This window comes from Megascapheus bottae, chromosome 4 (assembly GCF_031878675.1).
Source record: "Megascapheus bottae isolate mThoBot1 chromosome 4, mThoBot2.hap1, whole genome shotgun sequence".
In the NCBI taxonomy this organism is placed as follows: Eukaryota; Metazoa; Chordata; class Mammalia; order Rodentia; family Geomyidae; genus Megascapheus; species Megascapheus bottae.
The window spans coordinates 36,768,396-36,786,452 of NC_143512.1; the positions used below are offsets into that span (position 1 = coordinate 36,768,396).

General features: G+C 35.9%; 1 protein-coding gene and 1 pseudogene across 1 annotated transcript in view; both read right to left on the reverse strand.

The window, feature by feature from the left end:
* Xrcc4 (X-ray repair cross complementing 4) overlaps positions 1-18,057 on the reverse strand; it is a 166,430-nt gene that overhangs the window by 7,889 nt on the left and 140,484 nt on the right. The gene's annotated exons all lie outside the window — the stretch shown is intronic.
* Positions 15,863-17,576, reverse strand: LOC150064269 (intraflagellar transport protein 46 homolog pseudogene; annotated as a pseudogene).

The window sequence follows — 18,057 nt, forward strand, 5'->3', positions numbered from 1 at the left end:
TCTGAACAATAGCTGGGATATAGACATGTATTATTGTTGTCATTATTGTGCCAGTTATGGAAATGGAACCCAGTGCCTGATTCTTATCCCTTAGCTATTCCACTCAAGACTGGAGTACTACTCCTGAACCATACCCCACTTTCTGTTCTTTTGGTGATTAACTGGTGATAAGCATCTCATGGATTTTCATGCCCTGATTGACATCCAACAATAATACTCAAAATCTCAGCCTCCTGAGTAGCTAGAGCATAGACATGAGTCACCAGCACCTGGCCCTTACTTAGTATTAATAAAATATCAGCCAGTCTTATTGGTATACTGCTATATTCCCAGAACTTTGGAGACTGAGCCAAAGGATTGGAAGTATAAGAGTCTGGCCTATATAATACATACTCTCTCAAAAAAAAATCTGCCAGGTACCAGTGGTTTATGTCTAAAATTCTAGCTACCAAGGAGGCTGAGATCTGACCATCATATTTCAAAACCAGCCTGAGCAGGAAACTCTTATCTTAAATTAACCACAAATAGCTGGAAGCAGAGCTATAGCTCAAGTGGTAGTTAGCCTTGAGAACAAGAGCTTAGGGAAAGGGCCTAGGTCCTGAATTCAGGCTCCAAGATTGGTGCATGCATGTACACACACACACACACACACACACACACACACACACACACACACACACGTCTAATGCATCCAATCAAATCTTCATCAAAAGGACCTCATCACAGCCTTCCCCACAATAACAAAGAAAAAACAAACTCAAAAATACCCAGGCAAATCAGTATCTTTGATATGTCCTATTAAGCAACCAAATGCCTATCATATTAAGAGAGACAGTAGTTAGTACTCCATTTCTTGGTCACTAAAGGCAAATGAATGACTTCAAGAGTCAGCCCAGAGAAGATAAATTATGGGGCTTAAAATTTTAGGGAATGAAACTGAAGTGAGAAATAAATGAAGAGAAATTGAAAAAGGAAGATGAAGATAATCACTGGGGAGTTCTATAACGGAAGGTAAGGATTCTTTTTATTTTCTATGCTCACAATTTCACACAATTTGTGCTACTTCCTCTTACTGCTCAAATACTAAATCTTGATACAACTTTAATGGCTGAATCTGAAAACACACTGAAATAAATTCAATTATAGAAATGCCTTTTAAATAAAAGTTTTAAGCAATAGACAAACATTTGATAGCACTAAAGTACCAGTGTATTTTCAAATCAAACGATGACTTTCAAAACCAAATGGGAAAATAGTCTACAAGTTTTGAGTTGACCTTATAAAAATCCAGAAGCACCTCCTAAATAAATTAACAGACTGAAGCCATCAGAATCCCATAAAACCACTGTTGCACATTGTCTGGAATTCAGTGGAACTACACGTCATTGCACTGGCCTGAAAAAATGAAAGAGGAGAAGCTGACTCTTTCTGGCAACCAAAGTGGCAAATAAACGAAACTGCTTTAGTTCCTTTCAATTAATTCTTTTTTTTTTTTTTTTTTTTTTGCCAGTCCTGGGCTTGGGCTCAGGGACTGAGCACTGTCCTTGGATTTTTCTCAAGGCTAGAGTTCTACCACTTGAGCCACAGCACCACTTCTGGCTTTTTTCTATGTATGCTGTACCGAGGAATTGAACCCGGGTCTTCATGCACGCTAGGCAAGCACTCCACCACTAGGCCAACTCATGGCCCCCTTTCAAATGCTGTGAGACTCTTATCTTCAGATAAGATGTCTCAGATGGCAGAGCACTAATCTCAAGCCCAAAATCTCAAGGAAAGCACTTAGGCCTTGAGTTCAAGCACCAAGTCTGGCACCAAAATAATAATAAAGATTTTCTAGTTCTATATAATTGGATTATTAAATTAACCTGTAAGATAAATATAGCTATAACCACTAGCCACAAGGATGTCAATTAGTTATGCAGAAATTTCATAATAATTTAGAAGATTTTCTGTCTTGCTTTACTTTATCCAAATCAATAGCATTGTCCTGATAATGCATTATGTTTAAGAAAATCAGTATGTAAAATACCTTACAATATCATCCCTTTTGCTTTATATCTATTATGACATTACTTTTTAAAGTTTTTATTGTTATTATAAAGGTGATAATACAGAGGGGCTACACTTATATGTCATGAGTCATGTAAGAAGTACTTTCTCTTTGAACAATGTCATCCATTATTAAGTTCTGAAATAGTGTACATGATGCAGTTGATTATTTGTCTATGCCTATAAAAGTAGGAAACTGTCAGCTTGTTGGACAGTTGTTCTACATAGTTTTAAGACAGGGCAGGTGATCTGTGAGTTTACTGTTTTCATGAAGCCTCTCTCACTGATGTATAACTTTCTTGTTGGGGGGTGAAGGACTGTACTTAATTTAATGTAGATAGCACTCAACAACACTGAATAAAGTTAACTTGTCCAAGCCAAGCATCAATTAATATGGAAATAGGCAGGAATGTAAGTTGAGTATTAGCATAGATTCCCCCCTCCTCCCCCCCCCTCTCTCATCTCACTACATAAGCACATGATTTGTATTTATATTCCAGAGGATTTTCTCTGTTCTCCAGAAGATAGCTTAAATGTGTGCAACATGTCCCAAAAATAGTTTTGTGAACTATTTTTTTTGAAAAACGAGATACTTGATACAACGTATTTGCAAAGTACTGGCTTTCCTTTAATTATTTTATTTCCATACTATATATACAAAATTAGCAAAAGTGCTTCTATAAATATGCTTGCTATGTAAACTTTTAGGTAAAGTTACACTAAAAGCATATTGCAAAAAAGTGTATAGTGATATACATTGCACACATATGTGAAGGTGTGTAGACATACATAGTACACACATGTATATAGGTGCATATGAATGTATACATATATTCATTCAGAGAATACATACATATGCACACTTAGATACATACACATATACATATATTCACATACATTTGTATGTGTAGAAGAGATCTGGAAGAATATACAAATGATAATGGTACATCCTTGAGATGAAAAATAGGGATAACGTTTGCTGGATATTTTCCTAAATTGTTGAATGAATGAATTTATATGTTCAAAACATATAAATTATATTTTTTAAGTGATTTAAGAAAACAAAAAGTGTGTTCAACATAAGTTTTTTCCAAATGAACTTAGCATTTGGTGTTTCTTTTCTTAAAATCCTCAATCATCACCATCCCAAGTAACTGGTGTTCCCTGGAACAGGCTGTAGTATTATTTGCCTCTGGAGAAGACATCTACCAGCCCAAATCCCAAAACTTAGTGATGTGAAATGAAGAAGGGAGATCTAAACAAAGGAAAACAAATGTAGAGATTCACATTTAGCTAGCTCCATTTAAAAAAAAAAAGAAGAAAGCACATGGGCAGAAAGAAATAGTCATGGAGATTAGTGACAAGAAACCTGGGGCCAACAATTATGGCTTCCCCACAGTGTGGAACCAGCTGTTTCACTTTCCTGTGGCGGCTGCAACAAATTACTACAAAATGGATCATCATATAGTTCTGGAGGCCAGAAGGCTGACAGACGTCTCATGGGGCTAAAATCAAGGATTGGCGAGGCTCTAGTAGAGAAGCTGTTTCCTGATTTCCCAGCTCCTTAGAAACTTCTCTTTTCCTATCTTCAAATCCAGTAAGATCAGGTGTCCTTACTTCTCACTCCCACTCTGCATGCCCTGCTTTTCCACTTCCTCTTTCTCATTTTCTTTTTATCTCTGTCATTTAAAAACCTATGTAATTATTTTGTGATTACACCCTAACTGGATAATCCAGAATAATCACACTATTTTAAATTCATCTTATTTGTTAACCCTTTATTTTTTTCTTTTCATGTAGTCTAACCAATTCTTAGACTGTAGGGATTAAGATTTAGACTTTGGGAGAAGGGCATTATTCCCATTCCAAATTTAACATTATTATAATTCAGTTGTTAAGCTAACCTACCAGCTAAATTTATTTCAGAAAATCTTAGTAAAGAACAAATGGTATGTAGGTTCAGGATACACAAGGTCCAGAGCTAAACACAAACAAACAAACACAAAAGCCACAACAAAACCAACAGAAACAAAGCTAGCTGGTTGGAAGGGGGCAGGGCATATGTAAGATGCTTGCAGAGAAAGAACAGCACAGGAGGAATTTCAATACCAAACTTTAGACCCTATTACAGAGCTATAATTATCAAAACACCTTGGTACTGGCACAAGAACAGGCCTGAGGACCAATGGAACAGAACTGAGGACCCAGATATTAAACCAAAGACCTATGGCCACCTAATCTTTGAACAGGGAGCCAAAAACCAGAATGGAAGAAAGACAGCCTCTTCAACAAGTGGTGCTGGCAGAACTGGTTAAGCACCTGCAGAAAACGAAAGTTGGTTCCTTCTTTGTCACCATGTACCAAAATTAACTCCAAATGGATCAAAGACCTCAAGGTAAAAGCACATACACTGAAAAATTTACAAGAAAGAATAGGAGATAAACTAGGTTTCCTTGGCACAGGTCAAAACTTTCTTAATAAGGACCAAGAAACCCAACAAATCAGAGAAAGTCTGGATAAGTGGGATTGCATTAAACTGCAAAGATTCTGTATGGCAAAGGACATAGCTAGCAAATTAACTAGAAAGCTTACAGAGTGGAAGAATATCATCACTAACCATACAACAGACAAGGGCCTCATATCTAAAATATATCAACAGCTCAAAAAACTGGATCACTCCCAAATTAATCTCCAAAGAAATAACCATTAAAAGATAGGCCACAGACTTAAAATGAGTCTTCTCTGAAGAAGAAATAAGAATGGCCTATAAACACATGAAGAAATACTCAACATCGCTGGTCATAAAAGAAATGCAAATCAAAACAACTCTAAGATTCCATCTAACTCCAGTTAGAATGGCCAGGATCAAGAAATCTAATAACAACAGATGCTGGAGGGGATGTGGCCAGGAGGGATCACTACTACACTGTTGGTAGGAATGCAAACTCGTTCAACCACTATGGAAAACAGTATGGCAGTTCCTCAAAAGACTTAAACATAGAGCTCCCCTATGACCCAGCAATTCCACTACTTGGCATTTACCCAATCATCCAGAAACAAGGACATACTAAATCCACTAGCACAACGATGTTCATTGCAGAACTATTTTTCATAGCAAAGATATGGAACCAACCCAGATGCCCCTCAGTTGATGAGTGGATCAACAAGATGTGATGTTTATACACAATGGAATTCTATGCTGCTAAAAAACTATAAAATACTGTAGCCTTTGATGTTGAGTTCAAAACATTAGGATTTCCAGCTGATGTTTAAAATATAACAAAACTCTAGATAAAGGCAAGGTGTTTAGGGGGGCATAGGCTTTTAAAACTGATTGCTACACTGGACAGTGAACAGTGTTTCATTGTGTATATGATGTACAAACTATGAAGCATGTAATCTATTTGGTCAAAATTTGAGAATCTGGGCTGACATTTTTGAAAGGTCTTTCATATGAACAGTATCATGATTCCAATAAAAATTTGTGTCTATTAATTTTCTGCTTTAACACCTGAAATACATGAAGTAATCTCAAGTTAAATGTCTGGTTTAATGCTTGGAATACATGAAATAATCTAAAGTATTATTTAAATGTCAAATTCATACAGGAAGATCTTGAATACAGTTTTGGTATGTTTACATAACTACATCAACTAACCATATTATGTACATTTTCTTACTAAAATCTGGATTACCATTTTTTCAAGATTTTACATGGAACTAATATTTGTTTTAAGGAGGCTTTATTAAGTATAGCATGAGTATTAATTACTATATTAAGCAATACAATGGGTTATCATTTCTTTAAGTATTCAGCTTAAAAGAAAAATTGAAAATGAAGTTCTTAAAAGTATTCTCTGAAATTCTTAGAGGAGGAAGCACTGCATGTCATTCAGAAATACTAAAATCAATGCTTTGTAAAAGGTAGTGTGGTTCAATTTGTAAAAATGCAGGTTTAGCTGAAGCATTCAGTTGTTCCTTTAATAAGTGAATTATCAGTTCTAATAATCATTGATATCTGGTAGATTTTATTTTCATATAAAAAGTAAGAAATAATTATTAAACTGTTAATCTATTTTTTCTTTTCTTTCTCTTTGAGGCCATTTTTCTTCTTTTCTTTCTCATAATTTTTTTTTTAGGGATGCTCTACCACTTTGGTTACAGCCTCAGCCCTGGGCATTTGCTTTTTGCTCAAGTGGCTTTGTGCTTTTGCTCAAATCAGCCTAGGACTGTGATCCTCCTACTTCTATCTTTTAAGTATCTTGGCTTATATGTATATGGACATGACTGGCTCTTAATTCATTTCCCATGCTGCTACTACAAAAATTGTCTTTCTCCAAGATAAACCTGATTATTAAGTTCTCTTCCTACAAGGCTTCAGTTGAAATTCTCTTGGCATAATGAAAAATTATTACATAATTTTTAACATCATGTCTATAATTTTATTCCTACCTATCCGATGTTCTTTTATGCCAAACTGCTTTTCTTGCTTGAAACACACCCTATCTGACTTTCCATACTTTCCAACCTAGTTTTCTTTGCTTTTTTTGCCATTTACTCAGTAGGCTCTTAATGCATCATTCAAAGACAAATTTCAATTTCACTACTATAACTCTTCCATATAAATTTTCCAGGAGAGACATTCATTATCAAATAATTGTCCAAGGTAAATCCTAAATCAAATAGGTATTTGTGTAATTAATAAGCCATTTGAAACTTTACATGCAACAAATACCATTTTATTATGCTCTTGTTTCCGTGAGTTAGCAATTTGGATAGGGGAGGGATGTTTTATTTATTTCCATGATGTCCAAGTCTTTACTACAAATATTAGAAAACGGTGAGTGACACAAAGGCTGGAAGCCATCTGATACCTATTTACTTATACCTGCTGCTCAAAAGGTAGAGCTGCCTTTTGGAGAGAAATGGTTTGGCTTCCTTAAAACATGTCAGCCTCCAGTAGCCAGATTTCTAAAGTATAATATTTAGGCTCCAAGCGTAAGACTGCTTCTGATGCAGACTCTAAAGCATAGGACATTGCTTCTTCTGTGTCTACCTACCTTCCAGGGAAAGGTATACAAAAACAAGTCCCAATGGGAGCAGTGTCAAACATGTTTTAGTTCTGCATTTCTTGGAAGCGACTTTAGAACAGAGTCTACAGTTCAGAATCATTGCTTATTTCAGAAATTGGCACAGTTCCTTTGAACTAAGAACTGATGTTTTTGAACACGTTAAATTTTATCAGGATATGTGCTTTTCTTCCTGTGCCGAGTTAAAGGTAAGTATTGGTGGGATGAAGAAAGTATTTAATAAAACATTTCATCACTTTAACAAAAAAGTGACTAAAAATTAAGCTTTTTTGAAGACTTCTATGTCCTCATCCCCATGACTTCTGACCTTTCTTGCTTGACAGTCATAAAATATTCTGATACTACACATCATATGTAAGGCTTATAGATATTATACACATAGTGGAACCTTCATTCATTTTTCCTATGGAATTTAGATTAGGTCATCTTGATCAGTTATGGATAATAAGTGTTTTACATCTACTTGTGTGAGTGAATGGGCCACACATTCTTTCTTACACATTAAGTCATTGTCTTTTATTGATTTGGAAATAAGGCATGCAGGTATAATTCAGAAATAGTAAGACCTGTCAAAACTTCTGACCAGTATAAAGGTAAACAAATGGTCTGAAGAACAAAGGGAGCTTATATATAAAACAAATATTGTATATTGGGCCAGGAGTTTGGCCTCGTGGTAGAGTGCTTGCCTGGCATGCATGAAGACCCGGGTTTGATTCCTTAGTACCACATACATAGAAAAAAAGCTGGAAGTGGTACTGAGGCTCAAGTGGTAGAGCTCTAGCCTTAAGAAAGTCACATACTAAATCCACTAGCACAAAGATGTTCATTGCAGCACTATTTACCATAGCAAAGATATGGAACCAACCTAGATGTCCTTCAGTTGATGTGGTATTTGTACACAATGAAATTCTATGCTGCTGTCAGAAGGAATGACATCACCCCATTTGTCAGGAAATGGAAAGACTTAGAAAAAATCATATTAAGTGAAGTAAGCCAAACCCAAAGGAACATAGGCTCAATGGTTTCCCTCATTTGTCATAATCAGTAGAAACCTTGGGCTCTCCTAGCAGAGATTTGCAATAGAACAAAACCTAGATATAAAAGGCCATACAGTATGATGCTAAATGAAAGGACCTCTAGGATATAGAAACAAAAGCCATATAATAAGAGTTATCTCTCATCTCTTTTACTGTCCCTTGGTTTATCTCATATTGTTACAGTATCTCACTTTGTTATCTGATATATTGGATATATTTATATTTGATTTTTTGATATTGGATAGGGAAGGGGAGAAAACAAGATGAGGGGTGGAGGTGGGGGTGAGGGAAATGGGGACCAAGACATGAGAAAGGGTATCAATGTATGTGAATCAATGCACCTTCTATCTGGCAAATATAATGTAACCCTTCTATTAATTACAATAAAAATATATGAAAAAAAAGAAAGTCCAAGGATAATGCTCAGGCCCTGAGTTCAAGCCCAGGTCTAGCAAATATATATATATATATATATATATATATATATATATATATATATATATATGTGTGTGTGTGTGTGTGTGTGTGTGTGTGTGTGTGTGTGTGTGTGTATTTTATATTGAGTTTTTAAATTTTTGTTTGTGTGGGTGGCTCTGGGGATTAACATTGCCTTTGCCTATAGGACAAGCACTGCACTCTCCCAGTCATGGACAAGCTCCAAGACCTTTTATTTTGTTTAATTGTGAGAAAGGGTATACTAACTGCTAATACTAACAGTCTGTGCTCAAGATCCTCCCCATTAGACAGGATTATAGGTGCATGCCCTCATACTTCGCTCTCATATTATTTTTTAAAGTATGCGCAATTATACTTTGATGTTAGACCCCTACACCTGTAACAGAAGAGAAACTTAAGAGTGAAAATAGCTTTTATGCTTTCCTTTGTAAACATCTCCAACTAGAAATTTTGATATTCAGATCTTTGCATATGGCTTGGAGTATCTTCATTAGTTTCCTCCTTTTCTCTATCCATCCCTTCATTCTTTTCTATCTTCTCTGCTATTATGGTTTTTGTAGTTGTTGTTCAATATTCAATATTATTCAATGTCAATAATACTTCATATACCTTTCATAGCATGTACAAAGTGTTCTTGTATCAAGCACTGTATTAAGTTCTGTATCTATGCATTTATCACAATAATTTTAAGTTATCACAATTTTTATTTTACCATATGAGAATTAAAGAGAAGTGAATCATCAAGGCCTCTCAATTAATAAATTGTCGAAGAACTACTTGAACCTAGGTCTTCCTGCCTCCTCCATGCCCTTGAATTATTTCTTTTCTTATTCCCCAAATGTCTTTCCTTTCATATTACGATGCATGAAATTTATTATAATGCATTGAATACTCAAATGTCTCTCCTTTCATTATTATGTATTATGATGCATGGAATTTATTATGGTGCAAGGAATTTTATCTATTTTGTGTATCTCAACTCAAATGCAATGTCTCTCATGAAGAATGCCTTGAAGTTGGTCTCTTTAAAAACCTTAATTCACAAATCACTAGAGAATTATTCTAACATAAATGGATTCTGCTCAAAACTTGCATCTAGATAATTATCATCTGTGAACTTGAAAGCAGGGCCACGCACAACAAATACCTCTTACAGTACAAAAGATTTAAAGTCAAATTATAAAGGCTATTTTTCTCATGCTTTCCCAACATCATTAAAATCACAATCTTAATTGACAACTGTGTGGTGTATCCACGAAAGGGAATTATGATTTTCTGGACACTGTCTGCATAATATGAAATTTGACATCGTTACCACCTTCTTTGAGCTTACAATCTAAAACAGATGCCATGGTGCAGGCAAACATAGAAAAAAGATAAAATGCCTGCACATATATGTTTAATGATTGAAATAGATTGCATGAAATATTTACGTTATCTTCTAGGGTAAAGTAGGTGTGTTTGTGTGTACATGTGTGTCTCTGGTGTATCTGTGTGTGTGTGCGAGAGAGAGAGAGACAGAGAGAGAGAGAGAGAGACAGAGAGAGAGAGAGAGAGAGAGAGAGAGAGAGAGAGAGAGAGAGAGAGAGAGAGAGAGAGTAGAATGTTCATATTCAGGAAGAATGGAAAGGTTGATATAAGGATTTTTCTCATGTAGCTATAAAAATATTTCTGTATAGAAAGTCAACGGCTCCCATCTGTACAACTAGGACTTTATTAGAAGAATACAGATGCCAATCAGCTCAGAAAAAAGACTGTACACATGGGAACCAGATGCTTCCATGTAAAATAATCCAGGGTGGTTCACAGATGAATCACTGATGTAATTACACATCAGTCCTCATTTATTAATAACAGGTCAATTTATAAGGAAGCCATATGGAAATAACCATCCAGAAGAAGTAGAAAATATAAAAAATATAAAAATAGCTACTTTGAGATGGTGAAATCTAAACTCCTGTAATTTTTTGCTCTGTTCTCTTTGTGACAAGGTAAATGATGAATATGTTCTTACTCAAAAGCCCTTGAAAGATATGTATTTCCACTTCTTACATAAAGTTGCACTAATAGAGTTTATCAAACATCATCTCTTCTTTTCCCCCAAAAGAAATTTATTTGAACAGAAATTAAGACATTTAGTGGCTAAACAATTATTAGTGATCTAATTAATAACTGTTAGAATAAAAATTCACTTATATCAGAATGTGAGCTCAGTAGCAGTCTTATGAATGTTTTACTTTACATTAAGTTGAAATGATGAAATAATATAAGGATTCAGTGCAAATAAAGAAAGGACATGTAAAAGCAGTCAAAAAGTGTCTGTTTTATAACATTAACCTTTACAGCTCCAAGGATCACTATTTTATATTTCAAAAGAATGTCTACAGTTACAGAATCTATTGGATTATTTTTTTCAAGTGTCAGAGTATCTTGTGAAAAATAGAAGTGACACACTTTTTAGGAACAAATACTTTTTAGTGGAGCTCACATTTTGACTGCAAAGACATAATTTCAAACAAAAAGGAACATCATGCTAAAATCTACTTGTATGGAAGTAGGTTCAGAAACTTCACAGGAAGGGAAGAAAGAACTAAACATGCCCAGAATATGGTGTGCAAATATTCCTATTATACTTTGATGGTGAGGAACACACAGACATCTGTAATGTCTCAAATAACAAAGGCCTTTGGAACACAATACTAACCTATATTTTAATGTTATAACTCAGATTATATTTTTCATTTACTGTTTGGCTACAATATACGTAGATGTATTCCCATCCCCTTTTTCCTTTCTAGACTTAACATAGTCTCCTGAAGCTAGGTATGGTAGCTCACACATTTAGACCTAGCTACTAAGGAAGCTAGATTGGGAAGACTGAAGTTGAGGTCAGCCTTGGCAAAATGGTTGCAAGACTGTATTCCATTTCAACCCATTAGAAGCTTCTGTGGTATTACATACTTGACATCACATATACATACATACATATAGATAGATAGATAGATAGATAGATAGATAGATAGATAGATAGATCTTACAGGAAACATATATTGGAGGATCATGGACCCAGTAAAAAGTGAAACATGACTGGGAAAATAACAAGAGTAAAAAGGGATGAGGGTGTAACTCATATGATCAATTACCTGCCTCGCATGCAAAAAAGCTCTGTGTTCAAATCCCAGTACAGTGAAAACAGTGAAACAAACAAAATTCACTTTCAATAATATTAAAGATTTTGTTTTCAATATTTAAAATAAAAATCTATTGTAAATCACATATCAATGACTACATATTTAACAATATTTTATCTAATATTCTTTTATACAATATGTAATATACACATAAACTAGAAAGTATCTCCTTGACTTAAAATTTCATTACATCTGTAAGTATTCCTAAATAATATATTGTATAAGTGTTGCTACTTTATAGAAGAGTATTAATGTGTAATTACCTAATGGGTAGTTTCCTGCAATTTATTTCTTTCACTCAACATTAAGAAGCTATAATTGATCCATATCATTAGTTTTCAATGCTTCCTAATATTGTCCTATGAGATACTATAACTTATTTAAGGACTCCTGCTATAATCATATAATAATAATAATTATTTTCTTTTCCAGTCCTGGGCTTAGGCTCAGGGCTTGAGCACTGCCCCTGGATTTTCTCAAGGCTAAGGCTCTACCACTTGAGCCACAGCACCACTCCTGGCTTTTTGCTGTGTATGTGGTACCGAGAAATTGAACCCAGGTCTTCGTGCATGCTAGGAAAAGCACTCTACCACTAGGCCAAACTCCCGGCCCCTATAATTATTTTTTATAACTTTTTTTTTATGTGTGTTGGTACTGTGGCTTGAACTCAGTATCTCGGGGCTATTTCTTAGTTATTTTACTCAAGGCTGATATTCTTATTTCTTATGCTTCACTTCTGACTTTTTGGTAGATGATTGGAGCTAAGAGTCTTGTTACCTCTCTTGCGTGGGGCTGTCTTTGAATCATGATCACCAGATTTCAGCTACCTGTGTATCCAGAATTATAGGAATGAGCCATCAGAAGCCAGATATTTTATGTAATTTTTATTGTATTTAATTGTCAGATTACTTTAAAAAGGAATATGTACAAAAACGTCTTTTTATTCCCTTAATTGTGGGATTTTAGTATATTTAAATAGTTTACAAATAATAACAAAATCATGTTAAATTGTTTTTGAATATATTTGAACTGGATCCTCCTCAAGTTTTTCACTTAGTTTTGTGCTGGGTTAAGTGGTTTTTGATTATATTGTCTCAGTATGTAATTTGTCATCTCATGATTGTTCTATGATACATAGAAATTTAAGACATACATTTTCTTCTCTAGGTTATAATTTTACTCATTAATAAAGTTAACTCTTCCTCAAGATCTTAAAAATTATCTTATGTGTTTTTTCCAAATCCCTTAAACCTTTTATACTCATATTGCTAATTCATTAATTTTATTTTGATTTAGGTATAAGGAGGATAAGTTAGTCTCATAGAATGAGTTCAGAGTGTTCTTCCATTTAATTATTTGGAAAAGTTTGAAAATATAGAGATGGATTTGTTCCCTCTGAAATCTAAGAATTTCCTTAGAGAGAATCCATGTTTATTTGTAATGAGAGCAAAGGGAACTACCCAAGGCATTCATGCATTCATGGGACCCAATGAAAGCTTTAGCCACTGTGCTCCATCAGCATTTCTCAGGTAGTCCTGATAGACAGTTTGTTTATTACTCATAGTGAGCGGGCTACTCTGACTTCACATTGTCCTTGTCTTGTGTATGAAGACTTTCTACTACTTTAAGTCTTTCTATGAGGCTTAGAAACATAAATATTCATGATTTATGCCTAGTTTGCTACATTTTTCAGATAATTTTTAAGAGTGTAAAAACAAATATCACTAGAAAGAGATGATTGAGTTCAAATCTATCTCTGTTGTTAAAAAATTATGCTATATGTCATAAAATTGAATCTTTAAAAATGTAACAAGCATACATAAGAATCTTAAAATAATAGCTGCATTTTATAAAGGTAGTAATGATAAGTAACTAAAGCATTTACTATTATTATTGGTAGTATAAATAATTTGTAAGCTGAATGGATAAATAGTGGTATGTGTACATATGCAGTGGTAAAACTAAAAAGAAGCACTGCTACACATGTACATGGACTTATCTCAAAGGCATTACACTATATAAAAGAGACTCGACTTGGGGCTGGGAGTTTGGCCTCGTAGTAGAGTGCCTGTTTAGCATGCACGAAGACCCGGGTTCAATTCCTCAGTACCACATACATAGAAAAAGCCAGAAATGGTGTGGTGGCTCAGGGTAGAACACTAGCCTTGAGGAAAGCCCAAGGACAGTGCTTAGGCCCTGAGCTCAAGCCCAGGACTGGCCAAAAAAAAAAAAAAAAAAAAAAAAAAAAAAAAACAAAGAGAGAGACTCGACTCAAAAGGTGACATGTTGTACAATTTTCTACAGCACTCCAGAAAAGGCAAATTTTTAATTATAAAACCAGGTCAGTGGTTGACAGGCCTGGAGACAGGTAGAAAACATTGAGTACAATGTGTGGAAAATTTTGGGGAGGATGGATGTTCTTCCAGTGTGATCATATGTAGGTGCCACAACTTATAAACTGCACACTTAAAAGTCTGAATTTTACTACACATTTGACTTACATAATTTAATTATGCCTCAACAAAGTAAAACAAGCAAAAAAATTAAAAGTCATATTTCACAAGAACATTTCTCAACAATTGAATATCCATGTTGAGCTTTTTATTTTTAATTAACATAAGGAATTATGCTGTTATTTAAAAAAATTAAGTGTATTTCATATCTGGAAACATCTAACCAGGGAACAGCAGTATGAGCTCCTTTTCAAACCTCTTGAGAATGGGAGAAAGCAACAAGTAAAGGAGGTCTTGCTAGTGTCAAGCTGTCAAGACACACTTAGTCTGCATATTTAGATTTTTCTATTTCTTTTTCTTTTTTCAGAAATACACGTATGAATCAAAAGCTGTTTTCAAGTAGGAATTGATTGCAATAATATAAAAATATGCTACACAGAACTTAAAAGTCATCATGCAATGAAAATATTGTACTTGTCAAAGGAAACTTCAAGAAGTTAACTACACTGTAATTCAAAAATAAACAATTGGAAAAATGAGGTGCTAAGCATAGAAATCCACAGTGATGCTACGTGAAACAGCTCCAAATGGGTTAGAAAGATTACTTTGAAACACAGTTGGCACATTCTACTTTTACATCTGCTAGCAAGGATGAATGAGTCCTACTGAAATTCTAAATAAATTTAAATAGTTTTTCAAATATAATGATATTTTTGTAAAATTCATGCTGGCATTGATTAAATAGCCAACTAGTTTTTGTTCCAGTATGTACAGTATAGTAAAATGGTAAAAACAGAAGTGGTTTGTTTTTAGATCTTATGCAGATTAAACAATTTTGGAATGGCTCAAGTTTCTGGGTTTAGACAGACATGGATTAAAATTAAAGAGATAGAGATAGCGTAATAATCTACGACTCTCCCACATGCATGCAAAGGAGAGAGAAGGTGAGAGGCAGACAGACAAGTTAAAAAGAAGATAATGGCATAGCTTATGAAAAAGCAATGCAAATGAATAACATGCACATTTGTGCAAATGGAATTTCTAATACATATGCAACATCAGGCTATCTAGTTATGAATCTGAGAGTTAATATATTTAATATCATCTCATAGTTTTGTGGTAAAATTAAAAGCAGAAAAAAATTAGAGGCAGAAATTGTAAGGTATTTAAGTATATCTTTTATTAGGCGAATATTAGCACATATATTGTTACCACAGGTGACTTGACTGCAACCCCACTAGTCTGATGTTTTCATAATGATATGTGCTAGAAAAAAACAAAATGAAGGTATGCTTGTAGGAATAATGAGAGAGAGGGTTTCCTAGACTATGTGCCACTGATCATTTAAGCAAAATTGTTGTATACATGAATAAAACATTAAAAAAGTTCTGTCAATAGAATTCTCTCAGACTACAGATAAAACCAAACAGAAAACTGCCATCTGTCTAGATGAATTATAATCTCTTTTGCAGGTCTGTGTGCATTTGCATTAATAGCAATGTTACATAGACTGCAACGCAGGCCAATTATCCCTTGAAAACCTTTGCCAAAATATAACATGAAGTGAGACCTCCCTGATGAGCTGAGTTTGCAAACCTGCATCTAATTGAAATATAGACATGGTTTAGTTTACCAAGGCTTTGGGCCAGAAGCCAGGAAGAGTGACTGGAAAGGGGCCCTGAGCTCCTTGTCTCAGGTAAGTTGGGGACACTGTGGAAGCAGGAAGTGTTGGGTTTCCACTGTGTACCTGGTACATATGGTCAAAGTATCATTGCTTTTTTTTTTTTTGTCATCACAACCTGACAGAGCATTTTTATTTGTAAACCACTGCCAACTTCAGGAATGAATCAGAGGAATGCTCTCCCTAGCCCTATCCCTAAGAAAGCATCTTTTCACAATTCCTTCCAGCCTGTGCTCTGTGGGTGTCAGGACTCTGGTTCTTCCTCTGATAAGGGGCTGGCAGAGCAAGTCCTGGGACTGGGCAGTTAGCAGGCTGCTGAGACAGGAAGAGGGAGCACTGCTGGAGCCGGTGGCAGAGCGGGCGGATGCCAGGAGGCTGACAAGGATCTCTCTGCCCCAGACATGAAGCTGCGCCAGGAAGGCTCAGCTGAGTGTCAGCGTCTGTACATCTCCAGCCTGGGAGGTGGAGTTGGATGGAGGGATGAATGCTTTCTTGCCTTCAGCCAGAGCTTTAAAATGCTGGGAGTTCTTGAGTACAGGGAAAACAGGAGATGGAGAGACTGAATCCGACTCTTGTAGACAGGAATGTCTAGGATGGCACAGATCATGTCTATGTACTCAGCCAGGCTGCAGTCGATCTCCGCTGTGGGCAGGCTCACCTTGCCCAAAAGTTCTTCAAAGTCTGAGGACCACTCCTACATCAGGGTGTCAATGTCGGGCATGGGGCGGGTGTAGTGCACCGTCGCTGGGGGCTTAGAGCGGTGTAGCTCAGAGATGCTGTCAATCCAGGTGTCAATGGCTTTGGGATTCTTTTCTGCATTTTCCAAGCTCTTTACTTTCATGTGTTTGTGTGATGTTGTGCTGCTTGGAATTCTCTGTTAACCAGAGTGACAGCACTGTAGGGTCTGACTGCTTCATAGATGGCTCATCCAGTACCAACAGGCCAAGGTTGTCAGGCTTTCCATCTGGGCGGGGAACCTCTAAGAATGCATCAATATCCCCAACAGCTGGGATGAAATCAGGAATGAAAGGTTTCAGTTTGTGGTCCAGGTCGATCAACTGAGGCGTGTATCTGCTGATGTACTGGAAGAGTTCCTTAATCTCTGCAGAAACGGGCAGATGCTCATAATCTGCAGGATCGTAAGCCCCTTCCAGAGGTGCTCCATGTTCTTCGTCATCATCGTCTTCATCAGAGTCTGTTTCGGATGAGTCATCATCATCATCATCATCATCATCATCATCATCATCATCATCATCATCATCATCCTCGTTTTCACTGAAGCCCCGCTGAGGTGTCAGCTGTGAGGCCTTCTTCTCCTTGTTGTTTTCCTCTTCATACTCATCACTGCTGTTATCAGCCATGGTGTTGTTCGGAGGATGGGCAGAATGAGGAAACCCTTGATTTCCTAAGGTTGGAGTACACCTACTTGCAACCTCTTCAGAATCCTTTATCTCTAGACGTTCATCATACATCTGGTTCTCAACAATCTTGGTCTGTAGCCCCTCCGAATCCGTCTCCTCGCTATGGAAAGAGCCCCAGCCTAGGACTGGGGTCTCACTCCAATCCCAGACCGAGCGACTCCAAAGGACGCTGCTAGGAGCAAGCCCAGGACGGCTCGTCTCCAGACACGAAGTAGACAGAAAGGAAAGGCCGCAAGACTTGAATCACTCTCTCAAAGTATCATTTCTAATTCAAGTACTTTAGGAAGTTCTATGGAGGTATTTGGTTTCTGTCCCAAGAAAATTGAAAATTTAAATAATGAGTAATGCTATGAGGTAGAAATGAAATTCTCAGCATCTAACGATTGGCTAATTCATTTTGTTAGCGTTGGGTATAGAACTAGAATGAACAGTTGCATTCTTACTTTTCTTTGTCATGTCTTGTCCCTTATATAATTTGTCTTTCTCCTCTGTTTCACAGCCAAAAGATGGAAACATGATCATAGTAAGTCTTCATTACTATAACATATCTTGCCATTCTCTCAATTACTGAAATCATTAAAAACAAATTTCAAAACTCACCCAAATTCTATCTAGCTTATACAAAAGTATAAGCTCAAAACTCTAAAAGTTTATTCACACATCCATACAACTACTTTGA